The sequence below is a fragment of the Pongo pygmaeus genome, chromosome 6 (assembly GCF_028885625.2).
Source record: "Pongo pygmaeus isolate AG05252 chromosome 6, NHGRI_mPonPyg2-v2.0_pri, whole genome shotgun sequence".
NCBI lineage: Eukaryota > Metazoa > Chordata > Mammalia > Primates > Hominidae > Pongo > Pongo pygmaeus.
The window spans coordinates 81,393,569-81,414,908 of NC_072379.2; the positions used below are offsets into that span (position 1 = coordinate 81,393,569).

At 38.1% G+C, this 21,340-nt stretch overlaps 1 pseudogene; it reads left to right on the forward strand.

Moving 5' to 3' along the window:
* Positions 1–1,519: 1,519 nt before the first annotated feature.
* LOC129040814 (putative protein SEM1) lies at positions 1,520–13,793 on the forward strand (annotated as a pseudogene).
* The last annotated feature ends 7,547 nt before the right edge of the window (positions 13,794–21,340 follow it).

Consider the following 21,340-nt stretch of genomic DNA (forward strand, 5'->3'; position numbering starts at 1 on the left):
TTCCCAGTCTGGAAATACTTTGGTCATTAAACTGGTGCAATCATAGGACTCACCTTGTTTGCTTCTCTTCTCTCAGGGATGAGAGTCCTGTGCTCCCTACTGTCCAATGTCTAAAAATTGCTGTTTCACATTTTTTGTCCAGTTTTCTAGTTGCTCAGGTTGGGAGGATAAATCCAGTCCACATTACTCCATCTTAGCCAGAAGTTGAAGTCTTTGGCTATTATTATAACTGAAAGCCAGTCTTGGTTTTAAAGCAGTCCTCAGCTGTAAGTCAGATTAAAAGGAGTAACAAATGTGATACATTACAGACTATACAGGTTTATGTATGTGGTTATAGGATGTTATTAAATACATGTATCAATTTAAGCATGTACCATTTTATTTTTCTTTTTGTTTTTCACTTCTGAAAATATTTGGTTTTTGAATTCTTGACACTGGGCCAATCTTTATGAAAAACCACAAGTTAGGAAGCTTTTGTATAATTTAAAATCCTGCTTAAGGTATGATTAAGGCTTTTGTGAATGACTTGGTAAATTAAAATTTTGCCTAAAAGAAAAAAATTTGATTTTTTTTTTGTTTTTTTTCTGAGCCATGCAATCTTCTGAATATTGAAAATTAGATTACTCTTGCATAAATACATTGCAACTGTAATTTAACAACCTATGAAGCTAAAGTATTAAGATCCTCCCAAGTGCAAGGTTTAATTTTTATTATGCAGAATCATACTAATATTAAGCATTATTACATTGTTCAGCATTAGATGAATTTGTAGAAAGTGTGTGTATGACAGAGTGTGTGTGTGTGTGTGTACATGCTCGTGTGCATGGGTGTGCGCATATGAGACCCAGGAAGAATATGCACACATGCCAGGGAGAATTAAGCTCAATTTCTTGCTTAAATAAATATTTTATACTTGTTAATATGGTATTTAATCTTCAGGCTGAGAATTATAAACCCATGAAGGGAAATTGAGGAATTCAGACTTTAAAAAAATGCCCTTGAAATGAAATTTAATCACTGCATTTTGAGACATATAAAATATACTACAAAGTGTGAGATAGCTCTACAAAATTTTTATTATGTAGAAATCGTTCAAATGAGAAACACCTCCTAGATTCACAAACTGTAGTATATATGTCTAATAAAAATTACTCTTAAATCTTACATTTCCCCTTTGAGACATTTATTGTTCCTGGAGAAAGCAGTATTTTTTTTCTTATTCCTAAATCTGTCTTCTATTAAACTAGAGAGTTCTATAAATCAGTAATAACCTTTTAGATATCAACCTCTTCATAATTATGTCCTCCAAATTTAGGTAATTGTTTACATATTTTATACAGAAATAAATAGGAGAAAACATATGTTCCATTTGATGGGGGGGAGGTATAAAGATTTAGATTTTTTTCAGCATTTGTGAAGTTTGGCTTTACACTCTTTTATATTACATTTGAATAATTAATTTATTTCACACAGAGAAACAAATACATCAGATGATGCTATGCAGCTCTGAAGGAAGAACATGTATTGCCAGGTAGGAACTGATATGGCTTATATCAATATGTGGCTTTCATTAAATATAATCCTCTACATGAGTTAGTATACCTTGAGTGTACTATGACTATGATTTTAACTATCTAACGAGTTAAAATGAATGTTTGGTTTTAGTCAAATCGAGCTCTGGGTATTCTGATGCTTTTGCTATATTTCTCAACAGGAAGTGGGTAAACTTCCAAACAAGAATGATCTCAGATTAAGAAACAACACCAGCATCTCGAAGGCTGTCTGTTTGTACAATGAAATGACAGCAAACAGAGAGGCCTGCGGCTGTTTTCCTAGATGCCTACTCTGGGTGCCAGCCATCTGTGTTCATTTAGGTGGTGTATGTGTGTGTAGGTAGGTGAAGGGAGGGGGAGAGACAGATCTCAGGTTGCAGGTCTGAGTGTGGTCTCTGATACAGAATGAAACCTCTGCCTGGTGCTCTCAAACAAGACCCTCATCTGCTGGTCTCTCCAGAGAAGTAATTTCACCAATACCAGCTGCGAGGGGTATGTTTTGTGTTTTCTTTATTCAAAGTGAAAGATGTTAAACAGAAATTTTCAGAAGCACTTTTGTTTGGAAGAGAGGAAAGGAAGATCGCGGAAACTGGAAAACATCCATGAAATTAGCCCTAAATCATGGCCAATACTGATCATTTCCTGACAAGCTGTCTGTCAACCAAGCCACAACAATAGTTTATTCAAGGCCCTCTGGTGCTGACAGTGATAGAGTATTGTTAATTAAATGTTGATACAATGGTGGACATTTTCAAATTTTAACTTTCATAACTGCAGTAGTGGCTAGAACAGCACTTTACTATCAGGAGTCCTCAAAATACATTGTTAATGTCTCTCCTACAGATCGCATTAACAGGAATTAGAAGAATATCAGTTTAAAATAAAGGCCCTGAGAGCTTATTTGACTCACCTAAGAGCAGTGAAAGAGAAGAGAACAGAAAGTAGAGATGCCTTCAGTCATGTTAGCTCCAAATTTGGTATTTATTTGTGAAAAAGTCTATCTAAATACAATGTCTATAAATAGGAGACGGAAATGAGCTAATTTGGCGGCACGATTTTATTTATTCATTATCTATAACCAAAAAATTCTGGTTGTCTTTAATTAATGTTATATTTCACAATATTTCTATGGCCTGAAATATCATTACAATACTCTTCCAATGCTATTCTCCCACCCTCTCTCTTTCCCTCTTGCTCTCTCTTCACCCCCTTCTCTCTCATTATTTCTCTGAGTTTTTGTAGCTCTCACTTATCTGACCTTCTGTGACATATTCATAAAATTTCACAATATTTCTATGGCCTGAAATATCATTAAAATATTCTTCCAATGCTATTTTCCCACCCTCTCTCTTTCCCTTTTGCTCTCTCTCCACCCCTTTCTCTCTCATTATCTCTCTGAGTTTTTGTAGCTCTCACTTATCTGACCTTCTGTGACATATTCTGTTCTTAAACTTGAATTGGTCAATGTTGTGATTCTAACACCCATGTCCTAATGTAAGAGGAGGGCATGCCAGATTCTGGGGTTAACTTTCTGGATGTCATGTCTGCTTACAGAAAAATGATTAGTATTCGCAACTTAGTGTCAAATTATGCATTTATGAAATTACTATAAGGTGTGAAACTGTTCCTCCTAAGCTCTTCTCAAGGAAAAAAAAAATCTTTTTATTAACTGGACCAAATAGCTACTTTGAGAAAAGCTCCCAAACTTTACAGTAGTAAGAACATTTCAAATTTCTTAGAATGTTGTGTTTCTAGGGTTTGCATGTAATCAAAATGCTTAGGAGAAGAGCAGGAACACTTATTAAGTATTTCACATATTTTGAGAATTATTTAAAATGAGAAACAGACTCACCTGGGTAGCATTTTGCCTTGAAAATTCACTGGCCTGAGTTTGTACACCACAATGCAAAAGATGCATAAGGAACTATTTAAGCTGAACTCTTTCTATTCTGGTATTTGACAACCACTACGAGAGATTTCTTCCTGGGTGTAAAGCAGTTTCTTCCTAAGGGCTCTGATAACTCTGTTTCCACCTTTTGCAATTTGTATCTTCCTGTTACTCTGTCTTATTTCATGAGCCAGCAAGCACATATCTGTCCAGAATCTTAGGATTCTCACAAAAAGTACAGGACAAAGATCCTACACTCAAGAAGTTTAGCATGTGGTTAGGGGGAAGCAAAACTAATAAATGTAGGAAATAAATGGAGAACCTACATGTTTTGAAGAGCAATAGGAAATGGTTTTGTGAGATTAGGTGAGTAGAAAGCAATGGCATAGGTTGGGGAAATAGCTTGGCTTATAAGACTAACATTGAAGAGAACCCTTGGAATAAAGAAGAAGGCAAGGAAGACGTGTAAAATAGTGTTGCACAGATGAGAGGGAATCAATTCATTTACTACCTTGAACTTAATGCCACTGTAGATTCTTGAGTGGGGGGTGACATGATGAAGGAAGTGTTTAGGAAAATCACTCTGACAATGATATTGGAGGTTTGGTAGGAAATGATCTGGAAGCATGGAGCTGTATCAAGCAGCTGTTGGAGTGATCCACAGTGATCAGACTTGGGCTGAGGTTATGGCAGAGTTAATGAAAATAACCCAATCTTGAGGATATTTTGAAGAAATAAACAATGGTATATGGCAGACTATAGGAGAAGGGCACTGGTAAATTGTCCAAGGTGACATCTTGATCTCAAGCTTGGAAAGCTAGAAGAACGCTGGTATCACCCAGAGAAATGAGAAAGTTGGTAACTTGGATAGGAAATGCATTTTCAAAAAATTGTAAAATGTATTTGAGAATATGGTAGCTTCAATTAACATTTTTATATATATTTTAAAAACATTCTAGGCCAGGCGTGGTGGCTCACGCCTATAATCCCAGGCCAAGGTGGGCAGATTACTTAAAGTCAGGAGTTTGAGACTAGTGGGGCCAATATAGTGAAACCCTGTCTCTACTAAAAATACAAAAATTAGCTGGGTATGTGGCTATAATCCCAGCTACTTGGGAGGCTAAGGCACGACAATCACTTGAAACCAGGAGGCAGAGTTTGCAGTGAGCCGAGATTGCGTTACTGCACTCCACACTCCAGCCTGGGTGACAGAGTAAGACTCCATCTCAAAACAAACAAAACATTCTAATGCTCTAGCATTCCTACTTTTGAATATACACCACAAATAATTGAAAGTAGGGATTTGAACAGATATTTGTACATCCATGTTCACAGAGCAGCATGATTCACAATAGCCAAAAGATGGAAACAACCAAAATGTCCATTGAAGGATGAAGGAATGAACAAAATGGGGTGTACACACACACACACACACACACACACACACACACACACACACACACACGAATATTATTCACCCTTAAAATGGAATGGACCAGGCATAGTAGCTCACACCTGTAATCCTAGTACTTTGGGATGCCAAGGCTGGTGGATTGCTTGAGCCCAGGAGTTCAAGACCAGCCCGGCCAAAATGGCAAAACCTTGTCTCTACAAAAAAAAATAATAATAATAACAAAAAATTAGTCGGGCATGGTGGCGCATAACTGTAGTCCCAGCCACTCAGAAGGCTGAGACAGGATGATCACTTGGGCCTGGGAGGTCAAGGCTCCAGTGAGCTGTGAACACACCACTGCACTCCAGCCTGGGCAACAGAGTGAGACCCTGTCTCAAAATAAAAGAAAGGAATGAAGCCCTGATACATGCTAAAACATGGGTGAAGCTTGAGGGCATTATACCAAGTAAAATAAGCCAGATACAAAAGGACAAATATTGTATGATTCCACTTATATGTGGTACCTGTAATAGTCCAATGCCTAGAGACAGGAAGTAGATGGAGTTTATCAGGGGTTGCAGGGAGAGGGGAATGGAGAGTTATTGTTTAATGGGTACAGAGTTCAGTTTGGAAAGATGAAAACATTCTGGAGACGATGGTGGTGACAGTTGCAGAACAATGTGAAAGTACTTAATGCCACCGAAATGTATACTCAACAATGGCTAAAATGGTAAAGTTTATATTATGTATATTTCCAAATAGAAAAATGAATGTCATAAAGAAAGGCTGTAAACACTGAGGGCAAACCAAGTAAGTGCTTCCAAGAAACAAGTGGAATCTGTACACCTGAATTAAAACATAGGACCTGCCACTTACTAGCTGTGTGCCTCTTTTTCTTGTCTGTAAAAGGGTGCAATGATGAGAACTAAAAGAAATAACATGTAGCACTCTTTTTGTACTTGGTAGCTGCTCCACAAATATTAGTTTTCTTTACAGTTAAAAAAAATTACTCTTCAATTTGAACTTTTTCCCTGGACAGAATTAGACTTCAGATATATTACTGTGCATCTTGCATGCCAGAGACTAACTTCAAAGAAGAGGTGCAGCAGCTGTCAGAGAGCAAAGACATGCTTCGCTCATGCAGGAAGGGCACCCCTTTCCTTATGCAAAGTCTAAAAATCAGGAAAACGCAGCACTAAATATGAGGTTGCCTTTGACTGACAGCTTCCCTTCCTGCCTGTACCTCTAGCCCAAATCCCAGAAACATCTGTCACATACACTTGACTGTGTTTGGTTTTTATCTTAAAGAATCTTTACGACTAAATAAACTAATAAGATGTGAGAAAACTCCCAAGTTCTCAGAAAGCTGACAGTTTGCTCAGAAATGTCCAGATGATTTCAGTCCTCTCAGTTCAGTGATAGAGAAGGAGGTTCAAGGGAGAAGTAAGACATGTTGAAAAGCTACCATTGCCTCTGGTTAAGAAAGAAAACTGGAAATTATCATAACTATTAGCAAGTGGTTAGAAAGAATTTTTAAAATATCATAAATGTTATAAAAACACTTAGATATTTTCATAACTTCTAAATGTTATCATGTTCCTGGTTAATATAAGAAGAATTTTTTTTTATCAAAAAGGATATCAAAGCCAGAATCCACTGATGAGAAAATACTTCTAACAATCTAAATAAGTAACCAAACCGCTCTCTTTAAAATAAAAAAAGAGATACCTCTGTAAAGCAGATGCAGCAATGCAAAGCGAGATACACGAATTTAGATGTTCATTACATTTGTATACCCCACATCAGTATTCTTAAAAACTGCAAGTAATCTCAGAGACCCTGTGTGCTGGAGCTGAGACCAGAATCCAGGGCTCCTAATCCTGAGTTCAGTTTTATGTCCCACTGTATCCACTGCCACTGCAGGGAGTCACAGAGTGGTCTTCAAAGAACCCCCCACAAACTACCCCCATATCCGATATTGGCATAACGGATCCAAAATAAAGCCATCTGGACAATTTTGTTGTGATCCTGAGATGGCACCTTATCCAAAATAAGCCTCTCTCGCTCTGATTTCCAACTGACTGACAATCCACATCACACCTTCCAATGTGACCACATTTGGCTTGGGCTTGTTGCTTGCATGTTAGTCCACCCCCACCCCGACCCCATGAATAATCATCTCTCAAACTGAAGTTCAGACAACAGGCATCCTGCCTCCTGCTTTATATCGCAGGCATTTTAAAGAGACACCCTTGTGGTCTTAATTCCTGGAAAACAATCATTTACACTGTACAGAACTTAAAACTCTAGGGAGGCAGTTAAGTAATTTAGCATTTTTGTTTCATGTGAAAATATTATTTCTAGTTCATAATGGGAAGTTCAAAAACATTGTTTCTTATCATTAAAAGCTCTCAGAAGTGTGTAATCTGGGCTCTTTATAGGTATGTTCCCTATAAAATGCCCTGAGGAACAGAATACAGGTCTTTCTACAAAGAAATACCTTCAATATCTTTTGTGGTTTGAGGAAAGGTCTTTAATTTAGAGTTGAATAGTCATACAGATAAACACTTTAAAGTCCTTGGAATCTGCAGTTAGTTTAACAAGCTTTTAAGACAAATGAGGAGTGTTTTTCATCTGTTACGTTGTGATGACTGTGAATTGGAAGTAGAGGGTATACAGGCTCATCCATTCAAGGAATTTTTTTTCATCCTATTCTGTTCCAGACTCTCCAAGGCAGTTGGACACACATGGATCTGGCTCTCAGGGGTCTTACAGTCAAGTCAGGGTTCTGTACAGGATTGAATAGTGTCTCCTCACAATACCCCTGCACAATTCATGTCCACCAAGAACCTCAGAATGTGATTTTACTCAGAAATAGGGTCTTTGCAGAAATAATTAAGGCGTAAATTAAGAAAAGGTCATACTGGATTAGGGTAAGACTTAAATCTAGTCATTGTCATCCATATGAAAAGAGGAGAGGGCGCACAGACATAGATACACAGAGGCCATGTGCATGTGAAGGCAGAGGCAGAGACTGGAGTGATACAATTACAAACCAAGGAAGGCCAAACATTGCTGGCCACAGCTGGAGCTACAAGCAGCCCCCTCCCAGGAGCCTTTGAGGGATGGTGCCCTGCCAACACTTTGACTTGGTACTTCCAGCCTCCAGAACTGTGAGAATGGAGATTGCTGTTGTTTTAAGCCACTCAGTTTGAGGTAATTTGTTACAGCAGCTCTAGAAAACTAATACAGGCTCCATCTTCAAACAGTCTGATTTAATTGGCCTGGGGTAAACTTGGGCATCAGTATTTTCATGAAAGCTCCCTAGGTGATTCTAATGTTTTAGACCCATCACTCTAGATTGGTGGCTTTCAAAGTCTTCATTAGCTCAGCATCAACTGGGAACTTATTACAAATGAAAATTCTCTGGCCCCACACAGGCTTCCCAAATTAAAAATTCTAGGGGTAGGGCCCAGCAATTTGTAGCTTAAGCACTCCAGGTCATTCTGATGCCACTAATGTTTGAGAACCATTGTTCTGGTTGATAGGGGATCCAGGGAGCAATGGAAAATAATCAGTGAACAGGAATGGAGCAAAGCAATAGGCAGGCATATTTTAGAAAGTAAGGGAGGAGTGTTCATGTGTTCTTCTGGAGGCACTGTGACAGTACATCTGAAAATGTCAACATCATGCTTGGTGTTGCTTAGAGGTATGTGTCCAATCAATCATCTGCCAAGTGCGATTTTTGAAGACATACTGTTTTCAAATGTGCAGGCGGCCCTGACAATTTTGTTACTATTCAGGTCTATAGCCACCCAGACTCTACATTAAGGTTGTATCTGTACGCACATCCCAGGAGGCAGAGAAGGAGGGCAATCTGAATACCTGAGATGAAAAACTTCATGGAGGCCAACTTCTTTTCACTTCAATTATTAGAAAACTGGCTCCCTTTGCCACTTGTTTTACCCACAGCCCAAAGAACAAAACAGGCCAATACATTTCATTTTGGCATGGAATTATGCTCTTTGCCAGAATCAAGCTATGTGAGGCTACAGTAACCACTAAGGATGGGGTAACTGGAAATTGTCCCCCTTGATGAAAAGCGTTGGTAAAATCCACATGGCTGGCAGTTGATAGAAAAGAAAATATTAGATGTTATTTTTTTCAGAGATGAATGGTTTAAGAATCCAATTTAAATATTTTTATTTGTTTGCTTGATTTTCATCCTTCTGACCTCAAGCAGAAAGGCTTCCCTGGCAGCATTGACAACATTCTTTCTCAAGTTGCTTGCATTGTAGTCACATATTCAGCTCAACTTTCTCTTGTGCCTTTATGGCTCTACTATTGCATTGTCAACTTAAGGTAACATTTCCAAAAGCATTAAGGTAAAAAGTACTAATTTTTCTTATAACTCTTTCTCTTACACGCTCTAGATTTAGAAACTACCTTGACAGAAAGAATTAAATTCTCGTTTCTAACCAGTACAAGAGAAATTATTAAGTAGACCAAGTTTGTATTTGAAGTCCCTTTCCCTTTCTTTTTGAGGTACTCATTCCATGCGCCCAGTGCCCACAAGCAGACCCATGATTGCTCAGGACTCCCATCTAATGGGAGTGGTCCCTCATTTTTCAGATTTTTCTTCTTCTCTCATGCCTTATAGTACATTGGTCTTGTGGATTAAGAAGACCATGCTCTCCCTTGGTTAACAATAGGGATGATGGGTTGATGATTGCTATTTGTTAATTAGCTGAGGTTACCCTTACTAGATAAAATAATATTTTAACCCACATGAAGTACAGATATCTTCTTACAAGAAGAAATGTGAATGATAAGAACAGCAAGCTCTTGCAGACATAGCTTGGGGACATCTGCCTTGGAGTCCTTACAGAGTTGCCCCAACTGGTTGGCAGCTCATTGATGTCAAAATCAGCTAGTGTGTTTGTTAAATGAAATGTAGACTATTGCATTCCACCCTAGACCTTCTGAATCAGAGTCTCATTGGTTGGCACTCAGGAGTCTGAATGTTAACAACTCTCCTGATTATTTTTTGGTACACTGGAGATTGAGACTCTCCGGTATCACGTAAAGATCCCCAGATTCAGAGTTGGCAGGCCTCATTTTTATTCTCATCTTCACCATGTGCCACGTAGTCCTGGGCAAGTCATGCCTCTAGTTTTGGGATTTAGTTCCTTTACGGTCAATTGCAGGTAAGAATACTTGCCATGTCCACCTTAGAGAACAGTCGTAAGGTTCAAATGAGTTAAAGCCTCCAAACTGCCCTTTGTGTTACAGGGTTGGCACTAGAGTGAGGCGAGCTGGCCACTCACCTTAGGGCGCAAAATTAAAGGGGGTCCCAAAATACCCATAATCAAGATAAATAATATTTTAATGCAATATTTTTAAATAAAAATTACTGGATAAAAGTCCATAATGATCAAAACATCAGCACTTGTGATGTTTTGGGTTAGTGTTACTAATTTTTTTCTTTTGGCCTCAGACGCATAGTATAGCATGGCATTGTTACTACTATTTATTTTAAAATTTGATGTTGTGTTTACTGTAGATATTTTGCATTAACTTTGATTTTTAAAAAGTGCTTCCATCAAAATATTGTTTTCTCGATTAATTGATTACTGTGTGATACTCCCTTAAAATTTGCACCTCAGGTTAGTAACTCACTGGTCCCTCCCTAGTCCCAGCCCTATAATCTAGAATAGGTTGTGCAGATGCATGTTGTCATTTTTACCGGGCTTGGACTCTCCCAGCTCCAACGTTTCCTCAAATAGTTGCATGCACATGTCAAAAAGCCCTGCTGGCATCCTAGCTAAATTCCGCCTGTTGAATGGTGGGAATGTGGTCCTAAGAACATAAGACAGGCACAGGCATGCGCACAGTGCTTTTCAGGGGCCTCCCTTTCCCAGGGGCACAGAAGAAGAACTCTTCATTGGGATATTTGGTGTGAGAACCAGTTTAACTGGCGTAACTGGAAAATTTGCCTTTGTTTAAGGAAGAATTCCTCCTGCAACTACACACCCATCCCAGAAAAGTTTGGATTTGCAAGTTGCCTCATGTGCAGCTTTTTATTTCAAAGGCTGCTATTATATACCAAGGTTACCAAGTCCCCTTGTGCTGGAGGCAAGAATAAGTGACACCCAGGCTGGGTAGCTGGTAACTAGGGAGTGGAATGATTAAAAAGAGGCCTGTGGGTCGGGGAGAGGGGTGATCTGCTGAGCAGAAAGAAGACCCTGCTCTTACACTGCTTTTGGTTTCCCCACCTCACTCAAGGAGGTTGCTTAAAATCCAGTAATGAGAAGACACAGGGTCAGGTGGAATACGTGCCCGCCTTCTCACCTCCTGCCAGCCTGAAAGGTCTAGGATAATACCTTCAACTTCTCTTATAGGACCCCAACATTTGTGCTGTGTTTGCTGTACAAGGAGGAAAAGTGGGAAGAAAGCATGGCATAAAAAGGGGGAGAAGACCTAGCATGAGAAGCCCAGCTCAGCGGGCCAGAGGACCCTGGATCCATGAGAGTAAGCATCCGGCCTTCGCAAAGCAACAGATAAACTTGGAGATGCCAAACTCCAGAGCGACAACAGAGTGAGACTGGGTCTGCAGGTAAGCAGATGACAGCCACAGGAGGGGGGAAAAAAAAAAGTTAACTTTCTAAGTCTTTGACACTAGATACTAAAACTAAAGACCAGCAACATTGTGACATTCTCAACCGTGATCTTTACAGGTGATATTTTCCTTTCTTCCAATTCTTCCCTGGTCCATACATAATGATTTTTAGAATAAAGTGTTATACAGCTTATCACATATCAGAAAAACCTTGGTGGCTGTGGTAAGCTAAACAATGTCCCCCTTACCCCCCACAAAAAGTCCACATTATAATCCCTGTACACTGTGAACATGTTGGCTTACAGAGTAAAAGAGATTTTGCAGATGTGATTAAGAATGTAGAGATGGGAGGCCAGGCGTGGTGGCTCATGCCTGTAATCCCAGCACTTTTCAAGGCCAAGGTGGACAGATCACAAGTTCAGGAGTTCAAGACCAACCTGGCCAACATAATGAAACCCTGTCTCTATTAAGAATACAGAAAATACAGGGCATGGTGGCATGAGCCTGTAGTCCCAGCTACTCGGGAGGCTGAGGTAGGATAATCACTTGAACCCAGGAGGCAAAGGTTGCAGTGAGCCGAGATCGTGCCACTGCACTCCAGCCTGGGCAATAGAGTGAGACTCCACCTCAAAAAAAAAAAAAAAAAAAAAGAACGTAGAGATGGGAAGATTAGCTTGGTTTATCTAGGTGGGCCCAAAGCAATCACAAGGGCCTTTATAAATGGAGGCAGGAGGCTCAGAGTGAGTAGGAGGAGTTGAGAAGACCAAAGCAAGAGGCTGGAGGGATTGAGGGAGGGGCTTCTAGATGCTGAAAAAGTCAAGGAATCCCCTGAAGCCTTGAGAAGGAATGCAGTCCTGCTAACACCCATGTTTTAGGCTTCTGAACTCCAGAACTGTAAGAGAATCAGTTTGCCTTGTTTTAAGCCACCAAGTTTATGGAGATTTGTTACAGTAGCAATAGGAAAACAATATAGTTGGTAATGGGTTAACACTGGTCATTCTGACTTTTAAAAAATTTTGCCTAGACTTAATAAGCAAAGGTCTTTTCTTGCAAGTAATTTGATGGCAAATGTTCAAAGCTGGCAAAACATTTACTTAGCTGTGTATTTGGAGGACCTCAAAGTTTTGTTTGAGCTGAACATGGCATAGTGCACAGGCCTGACACTTTGGCAGCACCCATGTCAGTGCTATATTCTATGAGGCACCTAATAAATGCTTTTTGTCAGTCTCAACAGGAATAACAGCTGACTGTAGGAATATGGTGTTCCCATTTCCACCAGGGTAAGACAGTTTAGAAAGTTGGATTCCAGAGACTTGAATCATGAAATCTAATATTTACAGCTCCACCTCAAGAAAAAAGAAGTGGGCAAGGTAATGGAACAAATATATAAATGGATATAAATGGGTAACTTTTCTGTATGGTGAGAGGGTTTTTAAGGCACCCAGTGATGCCAGTGAAATTGAGTCATTTGGGAGAGTTAGGATTTGGGAGGCGCTTTTTGGTAAGTGAGTGGAATAACTTCTTGTCAATTCCATGCTGGCTTCTGTATCTACTTGTGGCCGTGCCTTTTCTGTTCATAATGGTTATGGCACTGATGTGTTTATACTTTCCAATGGAGTCTGAAACAACAAGGTTTGTACACACACAGATAATTCAAATCCATAAAGCCATGCCTGTGATTCTCTTCAGATATTTACTGACTTAGAGTGAGACACATGTAGCCGCACTTAGCATTTTACCTTATGGTTTCTGGCTCTCTTCTCTGGTTCACATGAAGAGCTGCTCATTCATCTTCACAGTTAGAGAGATGCCATGGTTTCATGTGCCTTTGAAAAAGAACTTCACTCTATAGAAAGTTAAAGTCATTGTGGTGAAGATGAAGTTGAAAACAGGCATATGATTTTCCGATTCCTTTCTGAGCAGCGACCACAGGCAGGAAGGAGAACGTACTCAGTGGCTACATGAGTACACTCTGTAGGGCATAACCTCTGGACCTATTCTGCCAGGGATTGCATCCCACATTGCCACTTACTAGCTATCTTTTTTTGGAGAACTTACTTAACATTCGTACCTCAGTTTTCTCATCTCTAAAATGGGGATGATTGGATCTACCCTATAGGGTTGTTGTGAAGATTGAATATGTTAATATGCATGAAGTGTAATCAAATGATTCCTGGCCCACAGCATTTATCATTCTTCTTCATAGGTCCCTGACTCTTCCCACTGCTCCACTGAGCCCCCCACCATCCTTGGTGCCAGCACTGTGAAGATCATTCTTGCCTGCCTGGCTGCCATTCAGGTGACCTCCACAATCTGGCCCCAGCAGAAAGAACTTGCTAGCAGCATATCAATAGCAGAGATGGAAGTCTGGTCATATGGTGCCCACATCTATTGAAGGAAACATGCTGACACCAGATATCCCTGGCTCTCTGTCTTCAAGGCACATGGTAGAACTATACTTCCTAGCTTTCTGTGTGGCTGGGTGGGTCACATGACAAGTTCAGACAGATGAATTAGGATTAGAAGCATTTAATTGTTAATACATATTCTAGTGCTCTTTCCTTCTGCCATCACAACTGACAATGTTTCAGACAGTGACTTCTCCATCAGGCTGGTTCCAGAGTGAAAATAGAGCCCAGCAGAGTCTGTACATAATATAATATGGACATATAGGGTGAGTGAGAAAATGCTTTTGTTGGGTTAAGCATCTGAGGTTTGATGGTTTGTTGCTTCTGCAGCACATCCTTACCTATCCTAACAAATATGATTATCATTGACTAAACTGACAACAGAAGAGTCTTTCCACTTCTGCTGTGATGAGGAACAGAGTTTTCCCTGTTATATCTTAATATTAGATAGCAGCAGCCTCTGGAAATAGTTCTATCTCTACCACTTCTTACCCATGTGGCATAAAGCCAGCTACCAAACCTCTTCACATTTCAGTTTTCCCTTTTAAAAGTGGAAGTAAATAAGACCTTTCTCATGGAGTTATTGATCAAATGAAATAATTAAATAATGACTATTTAAATTTTAAATTTAAATGAAAATTCAAATGAAATAATGCCTATGAAGTATTTATTTAGTCCATAATATCCTCAGTAAACAGCAGTTAGCCTTACTAACACAAAGAAAATGGACAAAGCCATGCCATTTTCCAAAGCAGTTTCTAGGACCACATTATCTCTAAAAATCCCAACTTTCTGCTGTAAATTTGAGCTAAACCAGAACAGGCTAATCTATTGCAATGGCCTATTCATCCTTTTTCTTGGAGTTTAGCTATCAGTCATCTTGTTGCTGAGAACAAAGCCAGCCTAGTTGTTTGTAAGCAAGCCTCTAGAGAGACAGAAACTGTCTTGTATTTCTTTGAATATCCTCTACTGCCTCTAACACTGTGCCTCGGCTATATTTCTGGATCTTTATTTAATTGTTTTGAATGCTTCTTTTGTTTAATTTCTTCCATATCCATTAGGAAAACAACGTAATCCTTCCTCCAACGCCGATGGTGTAAGCCTCCATGACCGGGCAACATTTGCCCCCATGTTTAAAGAATTTAGTTCTGTAAGGCTGGTTGACCCATCTGACAGGAATTCCTGCACCGAGTGGTCAGTCAGTGAAGATCTCTTTCCACTGGTAACTTTATCAAGAAAGTAAGATACAAGACTGTATGTAAAGTATATTATCCTATGTGAAATCAAGGGACAGAAAATAACTGGAAGGAAATATTCCAAAATGTTAGCAGTAGTTTCTCCCGGAGAATGTGATGTATACATTTGGATGGGTAAAATATAAAGTACTTTTCATAGATATGGGCAAGAGATATTTTAGAGGGCTCCACATACCACAATCACCCACAAATAAATGTATTAAAGAACACACAGATGCCTTTATCACTCAGGATGTGGCACTCAGAGCTGGCCCAGCATAGTCTATAACACTTAACATCACTCTCATGACCACACTGTTCAGGTCCTAGGGAAGTGTGCCTCTGTATCTCTTCCCTGTATCCTTAAAAGAAAAGGTGACCTAATTTGAAAGTTGATAAAAATCAGGGATTATGATGATGTTGCTTCAGAATTCTTGGAGGATGTAAGAGAAAAATAGTGCTGGGTTATGAGAAGAACAAAACTTACCAAATTCCTCCCTGAAGATAACATAAATGCAATAGATTCTTTTACAACAAAGTGTCATTTCTCAATAATGCCAAGAATCCTTTTTCATGCTTCTCTTCTTGTTCACATTCCTGGTTCCCATGCTACTCAATTAGCATAATATTCAGAAAAGTTGCAGATGGTGATTTAGGAACATTTTGTAATATTAACATTTCATATTACCCTTAAATTTGCATGCATCATATGTGTATCATAGCACCAATTCTTTATATTGGTAACTAGGTGGACATAGAACATTTACAATTTGAATAGTGTTATCTCTATAAAAACAAGATTTAATTAAAATGTTAATATATGAAATGAAATTTTGGCATATATTAATTATAACTTGGATTTTACCTTTTAAAGTTAATAGATCATTTTGAATATTTTAAAAGACTTTTATAAACATATAAAATAACTTAGATTTTATTTTTCTATTTAATTTACATATTCTCATTAAAATATGTTTAAATATACTTTGAATATAATTGCAATTTTTAAAGGCTTCAGAGAATTACAATGAGTTGAAAACAAATGATGTAAACATATTGATTATAACAACAAAGTACTTTTTCTGAAATAAAGGCAAGAAAACTTAATTGATGGAACAATACAAATTTATAAGTTATGTATAAATTTTATTACTCATTCAACCATCACAACACATAGAAAAGCCAGATGTATGCAATAATAACTTTAGCAGACATTTTGCCAGCCCTCAGACCTATAAAAACTGTAGCTTTACATATATCCTTTGTTTTTTGTCACTATGAGGGTATATTTGTCAAGGTAGGAGGATAAAATATATTTTATATAACAGTTTATAATATAGAACTGAAATCCCCTCCAAGTGTCAGCTTCAACAATCCCCTTGGGTCTATTTGTTCAGACTGGAGTGTCCATCCAGTCTCCCATGCTAGATGAAACATAGATGAAAGCCTAGACCATCCCCAAATGGCAGTGTCCCTGACCTCGTGGCAGGACAGAAAGAAGGCAGCCTGGAGGAAGTGACTGATTCACCATGAAACAGCAGTTTCACCAAAACAGAGACCTCCCGGCAGCTCCAGGCCAGAATTATAAAGAACTTTAAGAGCCAGTCCCACAGGAAGAGGGCCAATTATGTCCCCAGACATGGTACAAAAGAATAGCAGAAAGATACAACCATGGGGAAAATTGAGCCCTACAAATAATGCCTCTTGTGGTGAGTTTCCTTTAGTTTCCTCAGCCCCAACACTCAGATATGCTTAAGACAAAAAGTTCTTGAACTTGACAGACAGCTGAGAGCACCGATTGTCTCAAGAGCAGAGATTCTTTGGAAATAATAAGGTGCAAACACTGTCAAATGGCTCCCTTTGCATTGAACTGCAATCTCCAGCTATAAAGGCTGCCAGGACCAGCAGGGGCAAAGCTCTGAGCCATCCCTCAGAACACCAGGCTTCTGGTATCTGAGGGCTCCTGGACTTCCTAATGACAGAGGCCTAGGCAGCCCAGGTTTGGGATATGTTTTTTCGGAGGAATCTCCAGGCACGACACTCAGAGAAACAAGCAGCCAGTGAAGAAGGTTGTGTGGCCCCTGTTGGGAAGGTTACTAAGCAGTGGGACCCTAGGTGAAGACAGCTGGGCTTCTCTTTTTTTTTTTTTTTTTTTTTTTTAACCGTCTTTCTCAGAGCTTCGCTGGACAAAGCCCTGCTGAAGCCAGAGGTGGGCCCATGGATGTATATCTTCTTCTGGCACCGTGCTGCTGGAAAGTGTCTCCCTTGAGAGAAATTATAAATGTTCTGGGCTCCTCAGAATTCCAGATTCTTTCTAAAGGCAGCAGTGCAACCTAGATGGATTCTCATGTAAAGCGCCCAGTCAGAAATTGATCTGGGAAGCTGGTGTTAATTCACCAAGACAGGATTACTGGATACTGAATGATTGAATGCTGCTCAGAACTCACTGAAGGTTCACACATTTGAGAAAGCCTGGCATACTCTACCCTGATTTGCCATATGCACATATTCACAAAATGTCCAAGGTCTGGTACTATCAGTGTTCAGGTTATTCATTGCTGCCCTCATTTATCAAATACTTATTTAGAGTATTTGATATCAAATACTTATTTAGAGTATTTGATATCAAATACTTATTTAGAGTATTTGATATCAAATACTTATTTAGAGTATTTGATATCAAATACTTATTTAGAGTATTTGATATCAAATACTTATTTAGAGTATTTGATATCAAATACTTATTTAGAGTATTTGATATCAAATACTTATTTAGAGTATTTGATATCAAATACTTATTTAGAGTATTTGATATCAAATACTTATTTAGAGTATTTGATATCAAATACTTATTTAGAGTATTTGATATCAAATACTTATTTAGAGTATTTGATATCAAATACTTATTTAGAGTATTTGATATCAAATACTTATTTAGAGTATTTGATATCAAATACTTATTCAGTGCCTGAGGGTTAAAACACAGGAATGTGAAGAATCACAATATTCTTGAGCCCTTAGATTTTTTTAGGTGTTTAAACAAGGCCAGGTTCTTCTCTAGGTGGAATAAAGTAAAATTCAGTTTGATGGGGGACGGAGGGTATAAACAACTCCTCTATGGCCTAGATCATTGAAAACACCAAAATTTGTATTCTAAATTTTAATATGGAAATGTGGTCTGGCCTGATTTTCTTCCTTGTGTTATTGCTTTAATCTAATCCTTCTGTAGCAGCAGTCCCCAGCGCAGAGGCTTGTAGTAGTGAATGTGTTTGGGGAGTACATAGAGGGAGAAATGTGGGTGTTCTCTGTGTGTGTGTTCAAAGCTTTTGATGTTAAAAAACATACTCTCTACCCTGTGGCTTTTCCACTTATGAGACTTGCTCAGGCCTTGTGTATCCCTTCCTAGGCCTCTGCTCACATTTAACCCCGATGAAATGTCCTCCAGTCTCTGTCCAGCTCTGCTTCTTGCTCTTGGTGCCCTATTTATACATCAAAAAACCAGTAAAGCTGCCCAGGAGTACTGATCTCTAATGCCAAGAATCAAAAATCACAATAAAATGTATAGCTAATTTTTCCTGTTTTTAATGTGCCAAGTACTTTACTTTCTGTTTCATTTTATATTCACAAGCTTTGCCATTGTTCTAATGAGGCGCTGAGGTCACGAGACTGGCCTGGGATCACGTTGCTGGAACGCAGCAGATCTGGGATTCAAAACCAAATCTCTTTGACCTCCAAACCTATGCTCTGAGTTAAAATGCTGTGTGGTCTCCTCTAAGCCCCTTTAACACTCACTGTCTCCAGTTGTGTCCTCTTTTCCATTCCTAATATGATCGTCTTCTGTTCTTAATACAGGCAGCCAGAATTTTGTTCCTTTTCAAAGTTTCTTCAGAGAACCAATCTTAATTGTTGATCGATGTTTTCTATTTCATCAATTTTCAACCTGATCTTTTATTTCCTTTAACCTAGTTTCTTAAGACTTATTCTGCTGTTCCTGTTTTTAATTTCTCAGACTTGATCAGTTCATTAATCTCTACCTTTCATCAATATGAGCACTCAGGTAATACATTTTCCTCTAAGTACAGCTTTTCTTCAAGTTTTGATATTTAGTCTTGTTAATCATTCTATTCCAAGTATCTTCCATTATATTAATTATATGACGCAGAAATTATTTGAGTTTTTAAACTTACAAGTATGCGTTTCTCTAACTTAATTGTAAGAGTATAGAATGTATACCAGACTTTTCTGTCCTAGCACATGGTCACTTTTCATAAATTTTCTGTGTGCTTGGAAAGAATGCATATTTGCCAGTTGTTGAGCAATGTTCTTATATAGATTCATTTTACCAAATGTGTTGGTGGTATTGTTTGGTTCTATATACTTTGCAATTTTTGTCTTTTGATCTTTTAATTACTGTAATAGAAATATGTATTAAATTTCTGACAATGGTGATGAAGTTAGCAACTTCTTGTAGTTTAACCAGAATTTCCTTTTGATGAAATAAATCTGTTTCTAAGTCGATATACACCTAGAATGGTTAAAGCTTCCCAGTGAATTACATCATTCATCATTATCCACCTCCTTAAAGTTTATTGTGGCTGATATTAATTACTTTCTCTTCACCAGCTTTCTCTTAAGCAGTATTTTCCTAGTACATATTTCTGTTAATCTTTTAATTTTAAACACTTCTGGTGGAATGTCTTCATATTTTAGGTGTCCCTTTAGGGAAAACATAACCGAACTGGATTTTATTTTTTAATTCGGTATGATAGTCATTATCTTTTAACCAGAAGGTGTAACCTATTTACTCTTATTGTGAATTGTGATATATTTAGTCCATGTTATCATTTTTTCAATCTTATCATTTGGGTTTCTTTGTTTTTTTCTGATCGTGTTCTTTCCTGCCTCAACTTAAAAATGTGTTCTATTTTATTTTTTCTATTAGTATAATAATTATAAATTTGATTCCCATTCTTTAATGATTTTCTATAAATATTAACATTAATATTTAAGTTAAGTCCATGTCTTTGCATTCTCTTGGAATACTAAGACTTTATAATGCTTTCATTATAATGATACCACCACTCCATAGACAAATAATATGCTATTTCTGCTTATTATTTTTTTAGCTCTACATGTTAAACATTTATTATTATTTTATACAGTTTCTATTTATTTAGATATACTGATATTTTTAACATTTATTCTTACATATTGGGGCTTTCCTTATGGGACCATATTCTTTCTTCCTAATGCACTTTTTCTAGAAGTTTCTTTAGTAAGATGTTGATGGTACATGGACAAAAAGAAAAGAACAACAGACACCAGAGCCTCCACCAGCTGGAGGACAGGAGGAGGTAAGGATCAAAAAACTAACTATCGGGTACTATGCTTATTACCTGGGTAACAAAAACATCTGTACAGAAAACCCCAATGACATATAATTTACTATTGTAACAAACCTGCACCTGTACCCCTCAACTTAAAATAAATGTTTAAATAAATAAATAAAAAGATGTTGGTGGTAAGGTCTTTTTTTTAATCTCAAAATGACTTTAATTCGACCTTGTTCAAAAGAGGTGATTTTACTGGGTGTATAATTCTTTTCCTTTCTTTCTTCTTTTTTTTTGTAGAGATGGGGTCTTACTATGTTGCCCAGCCTGATCTTGAACTCCTGGCCTCAATTGATCCTCCCCACTTGGCCTTCCAAGTGCTGGGATTACAGATGTGAGCCACTGTGCCCAGCCTACAGTTATTTTCTTTTAGAAATGTGTAGAAACATTCCACTCTCCTCTGGCCTCACTGTGCTCTAGAGAAGTCCCTCTATAAGTAATAGCAATAATAAGCAGTTAAAGCTTTTTTTATAGTGTTACAATGTGCCAGGGACTATTTTTGGCTATATTTATACACACTGTCATTTAATTTTCATGTCCATACTATGAAGTAGGTACTATTGTAGGTCGAGTATCCCTTATCCAAAATGCTTGGGACCTGAAGTGTTTTTGATTTCAGATATTTTCGGATTTGGGAATATTTGCACTTACATAATGATATATTATTTCATTTATGTTCATTTAAGTTCATTTATGTTTCATATATACCTTATATGAATAGCCTGAAGGTAATTTTATACAATATTCTAAACAATTTTGTGCATGAAGTACATGAAACAAAGTTTTGACTGCATTTTGTCTACAACCCATCACATGAGGTCAGGTGTGAAATTTTCCACTTCTGGTGCTCAAAA